Below are 14,710 nucleotides of genomic sequence, written 5' to 3'. Positions count from 1 at the left end.
ATTGTTTTGGTGCTTTTAGGAAGTGTGCAATGGACTGCAGTGAAATTAGTATTTTTTAATGCCTTGTTGTCTCTTATCTTCCACCCACAGTGATATTACTTTTTGTTCTTCTAAATCAAGAGTAATTCTCACAACTGACCTTGTGTTGTCTTTAGCTCTTCTTTTCACCCACTTCACCAAAACTCCCAATTTCCTTTTCTATTTTATCGGTTTGTTCTAATCATCATTGGGAGGGTAAGTAGTAGAGGCTGGGAGAAGCTGAAGAGGCTTTAGGGAGAATAAAAAGTGGGATTATTTTAGGATCACTGTAATGGATATTTGTTGGTCATTGCAGATTTGGTGGTCTGAAGGGCCTGTTTTATCTCTGTGATTTTTTTGATTCTATCAAATACCCTAGAATTTCTTGATAAACATAAAATCATTTATTTGTTCAAATTATTAAATCTAACCCATTTGTCCCATTGTTGTTTGTTTGTCTATTTTGTTATGAATTCTTTGTGCATTCAAACAAAGTACCATTTATTTGTGACTTTATTTACTTATGCACCATTTATAAGACATAAGACATAGGATCAAATTAGGCCATTCGTCTCACTGAGTCTGCTCCACATTTGCATTATAGCTGATTTATTATCTCTCTCAACCACATTCTTGTGCCTTCTCCTCATAATATTTGACATCTGTACTAATCAAGAACCTATCAATTGCCACTTTAAATATACCCGCTTTATATATAATTTATGTTGAACTTCATACCTTTATGCCTTCCTTTGCTTTTTGTGCCTTCCTCAATGGCTTCAATCTATAATCTCTACACCACAAAATTTGAACACAGTTTAATTATTTTCAATTCCCGTCTATAATACTCATTATAGATTTACCAGGATGTTCATCCCAATTCAGTTTTCAAAAAGAACAGCTTTCTTCCCCTTGAATCAAAGCTACCCATAAAGTCACACATTTAAATTTGTTCCAAATCCATTACATCAAAATCTCTGCTAATTCTTATAAATCATTTTTTTAGGTATTCAGTTAAGATCAAGTTCAAGTTTAATTGTCATTCAACTATACATGAATGCCAGTGGATGCAGCCAAACAGAAGAATTTTCCTCCAGAACTTAGGTGCAAAGCACAGTACCAACAGTCATACACAGTGCAAAACACATACAGCACATATAAGATAGCAGTAAGCATAGACACACAAAAAATATAATATAGTTGAATTCCCTGAGTCCATGGGTGTTGTTGGCAAAAACAAGCTCACAGCAGTCCACAGAAAATTGCAATCCAACTTGGCTTCCACTGAGGAAACACTGGAGGGTAGCACTAGTGGAAGGGGCCAGTCTCTAATCCAGCATGGTTGCTACAATAGGCGACACCACGGCATGACGCCTTAGTCAGTACAGCTTTTGCGCCATTGGTCTTGTCAATTAACTAGTGATCTGGACTTGCAGTTTTCTATATTATCAATGTCAATCAGGGGCTTGTGATCACAAGTAAAACATCAAAGACAAACACTTGCTGTTGGAATGCACACCACCTTTGCACACCAACTCTGACGCCTTTCTGTAGCAGGCAGCAACGTAGTCCGCACCAAGTCAGCTCCTCAGCTAATGAGCAACTTGCTGATGCGGTAGATCTGTAGTACTAGAAGTTCTTAATGTCCAGCAGTGCCTTGAGATTGTAAAAAAGATGTTTAAAAAAGACATTAACACAATTGGTTGACTCCTTAGAGGCTGCTGCGTCCAAATGTGCTTCAGTTTTACCTGTAATATTTACTGGTAAATATTTTTCTATGTATTTACTTTCTTTTTACAAAGTTTATTCATTAAAAGTGAACGAGTCTTGTAAAAGTTAATAATACTTGCCGCTAAATTTAATCTATTGTAATATTTTGAAAAGCACGCACTAACCCACACTAAAAGTTCAGGCACTTCCATACACTGTTAAGCCACACCTGAATAGTGTTTCAGCCCTCATTAACAGTAATTAACAACTATTCAGGTAACTACTTGTAGCTAGCCTCCTAATTCGTAGAAGGCATTTTGCTAAATGTTGATGTAAATTGGACTCAGTATTGAAAGTTAAAGTTTTATTATATTCTAATGCTAAAGTAAATTCTAGGTTGAAAAGTATGATCAACATATAACAAAATTCCCCGTTTAGCACTCTGTTAAAGCTGTACATTGTTTATGTTCTCTCTTCACCTTTTCTAATGCAGTCATGTCCATCTTGTGGGATGACCATAAAGTAAAAGTTGACAGAAAAATACGTAATATCTGTCATTTTACTGATTTGTTTTGTAAATTCCTTAATTTAATTTAGCTCTGCAGACCGCACTACTAGGACAAGAGAAGAATGCTTGCATTTCTGTAGACCTTGCACAATGCCATTATATCCTTGAAGAATTTACAGACAATTAAGTACCTTTTTGTATGAAGGAATTGTGGCAGCCAATTTACGCCCAGCAAATCTCTAGAAACAGCATGAAATCAGCTGCTCTGGTTTCTTCCTGTGCCCAAAGACGCTTGTTGGTAGATTAATTGGATTCTATAACTTATCCTTGGTGTGGATATGTGGTTGGAAAATCTGAAGTTTCTGGATATTTTGAGCAGAAATGAAGAGGAATTTCTTTAGCCAGAGGTTGGTGAATCTGTGGAATTCATTGCCACAGATGGCTCTGAAGGCCAAGTCATTTGGTATATTTAAAATAGAGATTCATAGGTTCATGATTAGGAAGAGTGTCAAATATGGAGAGGAAAGAAGAGAATGGGGTTGAGAAGGAAAATAAATCAGCCATGATCAAATGGCAAGTCAGATTCAATAAGCAGAATGGCCCAATTCTGCTCCCATGTCTTATGGTCATACATTTTGTTTATACAAATCATATAAAAACCTGCAGTTGTACCAAAATTAACCTTGAGACCTGCTTTTTTCTGCAAATTTTCCAGAATCTTGAGAGAGAATGAGTTACTGGGACGTAAGTGAGGAAATGGGATTGCTTTGTGAGCTAGCATAGACTCAAGGAATTGCCTCTTACATCATGAGAGATATGAAGTAATGATAAGATGGACTGCTTTAGTTGGTTGAGGAATAAATATTGACTAGAACACAGTAAAAAAAAAATCCTTTGACCTTTGAGATAATGCTGTGGCGTCTTTCAGATCCACCACCTGTTTTTAAAACTATCCAATCTTAGAATGATTAGTTAATAAGTGAAACAGTTAACAAGATAAACAGTTGATGTTTTATGGCCCTTGGATTCCTAAAGTGTCATTGTTGTGATTGGTAATTGGTTATTATTGTTACAAGTACTAAGATTCAGTGGAAAACTTTGTTTTGCATGCCATTGATACAGATTATTTCAGAACATAGATATGTCAAAGTAGTACAAGGGAAAATCAATAACAGAAGGAAGAATAAATTGTTACAGTTGACAATAAATTGTTATGGGTAAACAATGAGGTCCAACGACCATGATGAAGTAGATTGTGAGGTTAGGAGTTCATCCTTACAAGCAGTTTATATACAAGAAGTCCATTCTGTAGTCTTATGACAGCGGTGCAGAGTGACAACCTGCTGAAGCTTGTTTAGCAATTTCCTGCCTCAGAAATGTATCTGCTACTACAATTCTGGGTTCTTGTGCATACGTGTCTCTTAAGCAGTCCACTCACCCTAATGTCTAGAGATTCCTCTGAAAAACCCTCAGCTTCTCTTTCCACCATTTAAAGACTCATCCAGACTTTCTCCTTACACCGAATCTGATCATTGGTCTTAATCTTGGTGAAGAACTGTGGTATATGCAGTACTTTGCTATGTTTAAGGTCACTTCTTGTGATTATCACAATGATCTGTTAAATTAGCTCTAAATTTGTCTGTAAAATTGCACAATGTTTTTTTGCTTCATCCCATTTGCTGCCATTTATCATTTCTTGATGGTGGTTCCACAGTCTTTGATTAATATTTGATACCTGCTGTCACAAAACCTGTCATGTATTTGGAAAATTATAGATCTATGTGAAAGCCTATTCATTAAATAACATTAAACTAACTGTTTCCAAGAGCAGACTTAATAAGAAAGCCCTCCTGTGTATGGTTTAGGTTCAATATTTGTTCTGCCTTTCATAATTCTATTCTTATCATGTATTTTAAGAGATTTTTGTTCTCACTGGGCATTTTTAAATAAAATGTTTAAAGCTGAAAGCAATATTTACAACTCCATGATAGGATAGATGAACTGATTGTTACATACATAGCTTCTTCATGCAAACCTCTGCCATCTTTTAAACTACATGGTGCAAATTCTTCATATTTTTTGTATAAGAATAAATCAGTAGGGTTGAAGCTTTTATAAAAATATCTCAAAATAAAGTGCATCTTCTAATGAAACATATATTTACCAAGCATTTTGTTCCAGGGAATGAAAAAACAGTAAATTGCAAGGTTGTGTGTACAATTAGTCAAAAGTAGGGGAAGAGAGAGCTCCATTCATATCAGTGAGATACAAGCAGGGATAGCAATGCAGATTAATGGTACAATAAGTGAAGATATAGGTTGTACCATTTTGAATATCTTACAATCCAGGCAGTAAGTGTTTTAAATTCCTCAGCTTCAAGTTTATTGTCATAGACGTACATATCCAGTATACAGTAAAAGAAATGAAAATTAACTTTTTGTAGCAACAGTTCTGTACATTCCAAACATGATTAATATAAATTAACATAAACTTAAATTAATATACAGCATGCATAACTTTCACAATCAAATAAACATAACAACCTTAGTGCAAGTTGAGGGTCCAAGGTAGCATTAGGATTGGGGTTAGGAGGCAGTATGGAAGAAAGTGTTGTTGAATCTTGAATTGTGGTCTTCAGTCTCCTGTATCTCTTGCCTGATATCAGCAACGAGAAGGGCAAGGCCCAGATGGTGGGGGTACTTAATGATGGCTATCACCTTCCTGAAACATGTCCTTAATGATGGGGAGAGCTGTACCCATGGTGGAGCAGGCTGAGCCCATTACTCTTGTGTTTCTGTACATTGGAGTTTTTGTCAGAGTGCTTTCTGGGTGAATGAACTACATAAAATTGGAAGTGTTTTCTCCTTCCTGATCGTTTTAACACTTTAGTTCAAGATTGTAATGTACTGAAAGTTTGTTAGACTGTGTATTGAAATATTTAGCACTGCACTTGCATTTTAATACAGAGCTACTTTTGAACAACAAGCTTGTATGCAGGAGTCCGAGATTCACTGCCCTTAATTGGCCTGATCTATATGTGAGTTCAGACTCTCAACAGTGCCATTGATTCAGCTGGGTTCCGAAATAGCCCAGCAACTACTCTGCTCTATCAAACAGGAAATAAAACATACTGAGAATAAGATCAAGCATAAGCAACACTCTGGATTTAGAGATAACAAATGCATATTCCACCTACAAGATCCTACGCGTGAACTGTTGGCAACTGCATATATTGAGAGATTTGTTCCATAGACATCTCGATCAATATTTTGACACAGTGTTCTCAGAATCACACCTTTCAGCCAACGTCCTAAACTCCTCTTCTAACATCTCAGTTATGTACCTGTATATCCAAGTCCCATTGTCCAGAGGTGGTGGCATGGTCAGAGGCTACTAGGAGGGAGTAACCCAGGAAGTCATTAACAATGATCCTGGACTTATTTAATCTAGTCAAGCCCTGCCTTGGGGATTTGCTGATGAATATAATCAACCCTTCACTTGATGAATTAGTTGAATGCCATGGAGAAGAAGGTCACAGAATGAGCTTTTGGAGGTGACGATCCTAATATCCTTTATAGAAAGTGACTTATAGAATCACCACTATTGCATACTTGGCTGTTTGCTGAGAGCAGCTGGTCAGGGAACAAATGAGAGAGAAACCTTTGCTTGGAAGTTAGATCCTACCTATTTTAGGGCAGTAAGTGGGTGCAGAGTTTAACATTAATGGTGAAATTTACTTTTAGCAAATCATTACGCTGGTTTGCAATAATTTTCTTTTGTTCAAACACTACCTGTGGGTTTCCCTGTTGTAGCTGTGAGCAGCATTAGCAGCAAGCATGTCATACCCTCGCTAACTGCTGGGATGCAGCCGGTATTATGCTATGATTTGTCTATTAGACGGTGTGAGAATTGAGCAGCAAACGCTCTGCAGAGAGCAGCACATCACTCTCCAAGTCTTGATTTTCTGCAGGGTTGGGTGTTAATTTGACTGAGTTGAAAACAATGTTTGTGGACTGAAGATGATGGGTCCACTTTTTGTTGGCAAGGTGGAGATAAAAACATTGCACACGATGATATCATCACATATGCAAATAACAATCTCACTACGCTCACCAATTTACATCCGTCCATGAATATATTGATAAGATTAGCCATTATTTGATTTATGTAGGTGAATGATATGTTGTGTGGCATAATTATTTTGCTAAATGGGACAGAACTTGCAGCTCAATACATTTGTAAGAGACTTAGGAAAATTAGCAGTGGCAGAATTATAGTTGTTCTTTTTCTGTAACCTCTTGGCCTTCAGTTTCTTATTGTTGTCAAATCATGAAATCACCGTGGTTCATTGAACATCAGTCTGCTGGAAGAGCTCAGCTGTTCGAGCAACATCCTTTATTTAATCTACCACAGGATGTGTTGGTTCAAGAATGTGGTTCGTCATCTTCTCAAGGCCTGTTAGGGATAGGCATTAAATGCTTACCTAGCTAACAACAGTTGCATTCCATAAGGTAATAAATAACAAAAACATTCTTGGATTCTGTATGCTGCAATCTTTACTGCATTAAGAATGAAGACTTGAGACATTGGATATGCTGCAATCTGGAGCATCTGGGTAGATGTGTCCTGACGCAGAGCTTCAACCCAGTGGATGGACATTTACTTTCCCCCACAGATGATGCACACTTGCTGAGTTTCTCCAGCAGATTGTTTCTTACATTAAAAATGATCTGGCTGTGGCAAACAGGAGCCTCTTGTTCTTGCTTTGTAGAAGTCCCTTTGGGTTCAACGATGACTGTCTTCTAGTTCCATTATGAGGTGACTGATGAAAATCTTCCACAGATGGGGTAGGAGGTGCCTGTGTGATGAGTGGGTTGTAGATGGTAGAGAATATACTCTTCTGCTTCTTGTACACCTGATGCTCCAAATGCTCTTCTACCACTGTGTGGATTGGCTATGGATTTTCAGAGTCAGCCGATATATTGGATTTTTTTCAAGGAAGTGTAATGCTCCATGAATCTTTTCCTTTGCCCAACTGGTAATCTCTTCCTGTGGCAAGAGCTCAGAATAGTCACATGAGATTACAGATGTGAGAATTAGATGCAACCCACAAGATGCTGGATGAGCTCTTCATGTTGGGTAGCATCAGTGGAAGAAAATTTAGGTCTTAGGTGAAGGGTCAGAATAGATAGCCCACACCAGAAACATGGACTATCCATTTCCCTACACAAGCACTCTGTTCTGAGCAACACACAAAATGTTGCCTGTCCTGGTGTCCAGATTCCTCCAGCATCTTGTGTGTTGCTCAGAAAAGTGTGCCTGTTGCAGTATGTTCCTCACACACTGAATGACAAGGCTGATGGAATTCTTTTCGTTGAAGGAGTATGGAATGAGGGCCAAATACCATGATTGTGAAAAATAAACATAGGGAAGATGTTGGAGGCAAGAAGGTGTAGGAGAGTAGATGGGGTTTGAGCAGAGGTGAGGGGTAAGTAGATCTTTAAAAGACAAAGTGAAAACAGAATGTTTCTGTTTGGCTCAAAGAAGGATAGAAGTAAAGGTTCAACAAGATTCATGCTTTTAATTTCTTTTAATTTCAGATCAAAATAAAGTGACCCAATTGCAACATCCAGTACATTGAAGTGGAATGTGAAAATCATCTGAGATTAGTATTTTTGAAAAAAACCCTTGACGTCTGTCAGATGAAATAACCTAAACTGAAAGCAAATTTGGAAGCTTTGTGAAATTAGAGTAGCCTTAAACTATGCTATGGGAGACTTGCATGCAAACGTTAGGTATGCTCTAGTTAAAATTCTTATCTGGCAATTTAGCAGTTATTCATTCATTTGTTCAAGTGAGTTCATGATAAGTTAATTTTAGATAAATATTGAGAACAATGTAAAGTTATACAGCAGTTCCAAACTTAGTTTTTTTTTGCAAAGTAAAATGAGGGTATATCATTCAGAATTGATCTCCTATCTCAAAACTTGGCAGCAGATAGATTTATTGAATCTGAGGGTTTGACAATATAGTGATGTGATTCCACTATAGTAGCAGGAATTTGAGGTAATTAAATTAAGGTGGGTCAGAATGGATAGCCCACACCAGAAATGTGGACTACCCATTTCCCTACACAAGCACTCTGTTCTGAGCAACACACAAAATGTTGCCTGTCCTGGTGTCCAGATTCCTCCAGCATCTTGTGTGTTGCTCAGAAAAGTGTGCCTGTTGCAGTATGTTCCTCACACACTGAATGACAAGGCTGATGGAACAGTTTATCTGAACATCTCATTTCCAGCTGTATGTACATTTAATACATTTTTTTGCAAGGGTATTGGTGAGAAAAAATCTATCGTTATTGACAAAGGGTCTCGGCCTGAAATGTCGACAGTGCTTATTCATATAGATGCTGCCTGGCCTGCTGCATTCCACCAGCATTTTGTGTGTGTTGCTTCAATTTCCAGCATCTGCAGATCTCCTTGTGTTTGCTAATTAAATTAAGTTGTTGGTTCTGGCAATGAAATATACCACCCTTAGACTCAAACTAGGTTATGTGTGCTGTAGAGTCACCACTGTGATTGACTCCTAATGGCCCAATTAAATTACTGGGCTAGTTACTCAGTTCAGGGGTAATTAGTGATGAGCAAAATATAGTTTTGCCTGTGAACTCTACATCCCACGAACAAAATTAAAGCAAAACTCACAAAAAAAGTGGTTATACTAGAACTTGGTGTTTATTATCAAGTGATGTTGACATTTTCACCTTTGCAACAACACTGCACTTCTTGCTTACCTTACATTTTGTAATGTACTTGTTAGAAGCATCAAGAATACTTTACTGGCTTCCATGTTCATAGATGTCATAGAAACTGTCAAATGATTGGTGAAAGTATAATTTTTGTAAATTATTACCAGAAAAGACTGCAATTCTTTTCCTCATTGTGTTAACTTTCTTGATAGCGGACCCAGTTTATCTTGAACTTGACCCAGTTTATCTGAACAGCTCATTTCCAGCTGGATGTACATTTAATACATTTTTTTTGCAAGGGTATTGGTGTGAAAAAAATCCATCATAAAATTAGATAATTTCACATTACTGAAGGAGAACTCTTAAAAAAAAATTGTGTGTAATTTATCTTTCTTGTGAATCCTGCTTATTTGATGCCTGAGCCTATGATGCTACTGCAAGTAAATTTTTCATTGTACCTGTGCACACATATATTTGTGCATATGACAATAAACTTGACTTTGACATTGTGAGAACCAGCACGTGTAGAGGACCAGTGAGAGTGGGTGATGACCAGCAATGAATCTGGCAAGTGGGTCTGAGCCAGCAAGATCCAGCTCACAGTTAACCTACTTACATTTTGCTTCCAGACAATACATAACAAATAGTTAATACAAAATTGTAAAATCATCATCCTGCCAGTAATTGCAAGATGGTTCTAGTCTGAAATTTGCATTTTGGAAGCCATCTCTATTTCAGTCACTGCCACAAATTCATATTAAAAGTAGGAGTGATTGCTACCTGTTGACATTCAATGTTATTTCTGCTATAACCTATGAAAAAGTTGTTTCAAGTATGGGATTAAATGTGTATTCTTAATTTGAAGTTTCTGAAAAGTTAAAGACAAGTTTATTGTCATGTGCACAAGTACATGTATGGGGAGGTGTAATGAAAAATCTGCAACACTATCACAGACACATAGCATCAGATAAGCAGCATTCATAAGAAAAATATATATTAGAAGCAGAATCAGGTTTATTACCACCAGCATGTGTCATAAAATTTGTTAACTTAACTTAGCTCTCACTTCGTGTGTAACTCTCACTTCGGCTTAATCTAGGGGAGAGGGATAGCCCCCCCAGCCCGGCCAAACTAAAGAAATCTCGTTTGGGTGGATGCTGCACGATGTGTCCCCTGTTACAATCAGTACCCCAAAATAACAAACAGTACACAATATGCGATTAAACGATTAAGCTTTATAATTCTTACTTTGACTATATGGTTAGTAAAGAAATGTAAAAAAGACAAAAAAGGGCTCAATCTTATTAAGCAGTCTGTTGGGCAATGTTGGAGCTCACTGATAAGTCAATCATACACCAACGACCTCCTCCGATTGTCACTGCCTTTCGGACCCTCGCTCCAAGTCCACCCCATCCGGCGGTCTACTAACTCTCTCCATTCCTCATCTCTCCCCGGCAAAAAACTGCAAAAATCTCTCTTCCAGCTCACAAGAAAGAACAACAGCATTCCTAACCCCATTATCTTTAGTCATAACCCAAACATTGCTGCTACAGAGAAACCATTACATTAACAGTGAAACCTTACAGCATGTTACACAGATTAAAATGGTGCAGAAACAAGCAGTATATACTTACAAAAATAGGTGAGGCAGTGTTCATGGGTTCAATGTCCATTTTGGAATCATATGGCAGCAGGGAAGAAGCTGTTTCAGAAACACTGTGTGTGCCTTCAGGCTTCTGTACTTCCTCCCTGATGGTAACAATCAAAAGAGGTATGCCCTGGGTGATGGCTGTCCTTAATAATTGATGTTGCCTTTTTGAGGCACCACTCCTTGAAGATGTCTTGGATACTATGGAGGCTAGTACCCAAGATGGAGCTGAATAATTTTACAACTTTCTGTAGCTTCTTTTGGTCCTGTGCAGTAGCCTCCCCACGCCCCCACCCAACAGTGATGTAGCCTGTCAGAATACTCTCCACAGTACATCTGTAGAAGTTTTTGAGTGTTTTAGGTGGGGGTCACCAACCTTTTTTGCACCGCGAACCGGTTTAATATTGACAATATTTTTGCGGACCGGTCGGGGGGGGTTGTTAATCACGACTGGAATATAGGTGATAAGTCAACTATAAGTCACTTATGTGGCTAATACACTCAATTTTCTTTCTAAAAGGGTTTATCTAATGAATTTAATATTAAACACACAGCGCATATTTTCCTCATATGAACATATAAAATCATTGCAACACACCAATATTGGTGAATCAGTGGGAGCCCTGGGCTTGTTTCCCTGCAACAAGATGGTCCCATCGAGGGGTGATGGGAGACAGCGATACTCGAAGGGGGTTCCTTATGTCCAGTCTATTCCGCAATTTAGTTTTCGTTGCATTCATTGCAGAAAACCCCGCTTCGCAGAGATATGATGTTGAAAATGGAAGCAACGTTTTCAATGCTTTCATGGCTATCTCAGGATATTCAGCCTTGACTTTGATCCAGATTGCCGGCAGAGATGTTATGTCAAACATACTTTTCAGCCCACCGTCATTTGCAAGCTTGAGGAGTTGATGATTCACCAGGGACATTCACAAATGGGTCACGGACCCATTCCTTTGTACATCTTGGGTCATTTGTGGTTGTGAAGTAACGCTTGAATTCTGTCGACAGCAAAGATAGATGGTTGCGCACCAGCTGTGAGAAGGATGGTGCAGCCTCAGTCTCTCCCAAAATCCCAGCTAATGTTGGGAACATGTCAAATATGCCCCTGTCCACTCACCGTCCCCACAGTTCCAGTTTGGCTTTGAAAGCAGACACGTGAAGACAGTTGTCATTCTCCACTGAAGTGACAAATTAAGTTCATTGAGCAGGTTGAAGATGTCATACAGATAAGCGAGTTTTGCTATCCATTCCTCGTCATTGAAGTGTGTTGCCAGTGGTGACTTTTTTCCTGAAAGAAATCTCTGTAGTGGCTCTCTTAACTCAAAAACCCTGGCCAGAGCTTTCCCCTTTGATAGCCACCTGACTTCAGCGTGTAAGAGAAGGCATTTGTACTCTGCATCCACTTCCTCGCAAAGCTGCTCAAACAAACGTGAGTTAAGGGCTTTTGCTTTGATGTGATTGATAACTTCAACAACATCACCCAATACACTGCTAAGATCAGGTGACATTTTTCGGCTAGCCAGCATTTCCCTGTGTATGACATAGTGTGTAGACTGGCATTCAGGAACAACCTCTTTGACTCGGGTAGTGAAACCAGACAGCTGTCCAGTTATAGCTGCAGCCCCGTCTGTGCATATTCCAACACAGAATGACCAGTCCAGTTTGCCTGACATGTAGTCATTCGAAGACTTGAATAGTTCTGCCCCAGTTGTGTTAGTTGGCAGCGGCAGTGCACACAACATATCCTCGTGCACATCGTCTTGAAATGTATATCGCACATAAACCAGCAGTACTGCCTTGTTGTCGACATCCGTAGACTCGTTGACCTAGATAGCATACCATGGTGACTCGTTAAGCCGTTCCAACTGCTGTGCTTCGATGTCCTCCACCATGTCTTTGATTCTCCTTGAAACTGTGGTAGCTGAAAGAGAAACCTGTGCCATCTTGTTAGCTGCAGCTTCTCCCAACAGTTCATGTGGCACTTGTCCTTGGCAGCAGGCAGAATCAATTCTTCACCAACAGTGAAAGGTTTCTTAGTCTTAGCAATACGGCTAGCCACCAAGTACGACACTCTCAGAGCGGCAGCATTTGTGGAGGTGGTGGCTCTCAGCATTTGCTTCTGTCCCACTTGCTCACGTTTTTTCCACTCAAAAATCTCAACGGGTTTGTCTTTAAGTGCAGGGTGCTTGGACTGAAGGTGCTGAAGCAGTTTTGAGGACTTCATTGCCTCATTAGGCAGCTTGTCTTCGCATATTGCACACAGGGGGCTTGGAACGTGCGAGTCACCAGTCGCATTAAAGCCATATTTTATGTACGATTCGTTGTATTTTCTGTTGAAGGAAGATTTCTGTTTTTTTGCAGTCTCGGCCTCAGCTGTCTCTGCGTTATCATCATCGTTAGGCCTCTTATGTCCCCTACCACCTCTTCCAAAGAAACTCTCAAGCGATGTTTGTTTTTCACTCATCGAGTAGTTGTAGGTTAATGACCGACTTATGACCTCGCGTGGGTAATGACCTCACGTGCGTTCAAGTTCAACAGTGGGCATGACAGGGAATGAGGAAAGGTGCAGCTCACTCATATTGTTTCATATCGTCAAATCATATCGTTTCCTCGCGGCCTGGTAGCACATGCTTTGCGGCCTGGTACCGGTCCGCGGCCCGATGGTTGAGGACCACTGTTTTAGGTGACAACCAAATCTCTGCAAACTCCTAATCAAATATAGCCCCAGTTTTGCCTTCTTTGTAGCTGCTTCAATATGTTAGGACTAGATTAGATCCTTAAAGATCTTAACACCAAAGAACTTGAAATTGCTCACTCTTTTTACTTCTGATCTTTCTATGAGGATTGGTTCATGTTCCCTCATCTACCCTTCCTGAAGTCCACAATCAGCTCTTTTGTCTTACTGACATTGAGTGTAAATTTGTTGCTGTGACACCACTCAACTGGTTTTGTATCTTGCTCCTGTACACCCTCTCATCGCCAATTGAGATTCTACCAACAATGGTAGTGTTGAGGAAACAGAGAGCCTGCAGAAAGACTTCGATAGTTTAGGGGAATGGGCAAAGAAGTGACAAATGAATACAATGTTGGAAAGTGTATGATCATGCACTTTGGTGGAAGAAATAAATGAGCAAACTATTATTTAGATGGGGAGAGAGTTCATAAGCAGAGATGCAAGGGGAATAGGGAGTCCTTGTGTAGGATACCGTAAAGGTTAACCTCCAGGTTGAGTCGGTGGTGCAGAAGGCAAATGCAATGTTGGCATTCATTTCCAGAGGTATAGAATATAAGGGCAGGGATGTGATGTTGAGGCTCTATAAGGCACTCGTGAGACCACACTTGGAGTATTGTGTGCAGTTTTGGGCTCCTTATTTTAGAAAGGATATACTGACATTGGAGAAGGTTCAGAGAAGATTCACGAGAATGATTCCAGGAATGATAGGTTTACCGTATGAGGAACGTCTGGCAGCTCTTGGGCTGTATTCCCTGTTCAGGAGGATGAGGGGGAATCTCATAGAAACATTCCGAATGTTAAAAGGCCTGAACAGATTCGATATGGCAAAGTTGTTTCCCATGGTAGGGGATTCTAGGACAAGAGGGCACGACTTCAGGATTGAAGGACGTCCATTTAGAACTGAGATGTGGAGAAATTACTTTAGTCAGAGGGTGGTAAATCTGTGGAATTGTTGCCAGGAGTGGCTGTGGAGGCCAAGTCATTGGGTGTATTTAAGGGACAGATAGATAGGTTCTTGATTAGCCAAGACCAAAGGGTGTGGGGTGAAAGCAGGGGAGTGTGGATGACTGAAAGAATTGGATCAGCCCATAATTGAATGACGGAGCAGACTGGATGGGCTGAATGGCCAACTTCTGCTCCTATATCTTATGGTTTTATGGTCTTATGGTCACATTACACTGCAACTTATCCCACTGACTGCAGATTTTCCCCATCATCTGCCTGTCCTTCTTGACAGTCTCATTGTACACTGCATCTAGTTCTGTACCAACTGCCCAATCCTCAGCCCTATCACTCTGGGTCCCATTTCCCTGCCTAATTAGTTTAAACCCTCCCCAACAG

General features: G+C 39.6%; 1 protein-coding gene across 6 annotated transcripts in view; it reads left to right on the top strand.

The window, feature by feature from the left end:
• Window positions 1-14,710, top strand: part of dgkh (diacylglycerol kinase, eta) — a 522,439-nt gene that overhangs the window by 219,449 nt on the left and 288,280 nt on the right. The window lies entirely within an intron of this gene.

This window comes from Hemitrygon akajei, chromosome 5 (genome assembly GCF_048418815.1).
Source record: "Hemitrygon akajei chromosome 5, sHemAka1.3, whole genome shotgun sequence".
Taxonomy (NCBI): Eukaryota; Metazoa; Chordata; class Chondrichthyes; order Myliobatiformes; family Dasyatidae; genus Hemitrygon; species Hemitrygon akajei.
Note: the sequence above shows the minus strand (reverse complement) of the source record. Positions and strands in the feature narration are given on the sequence as shown.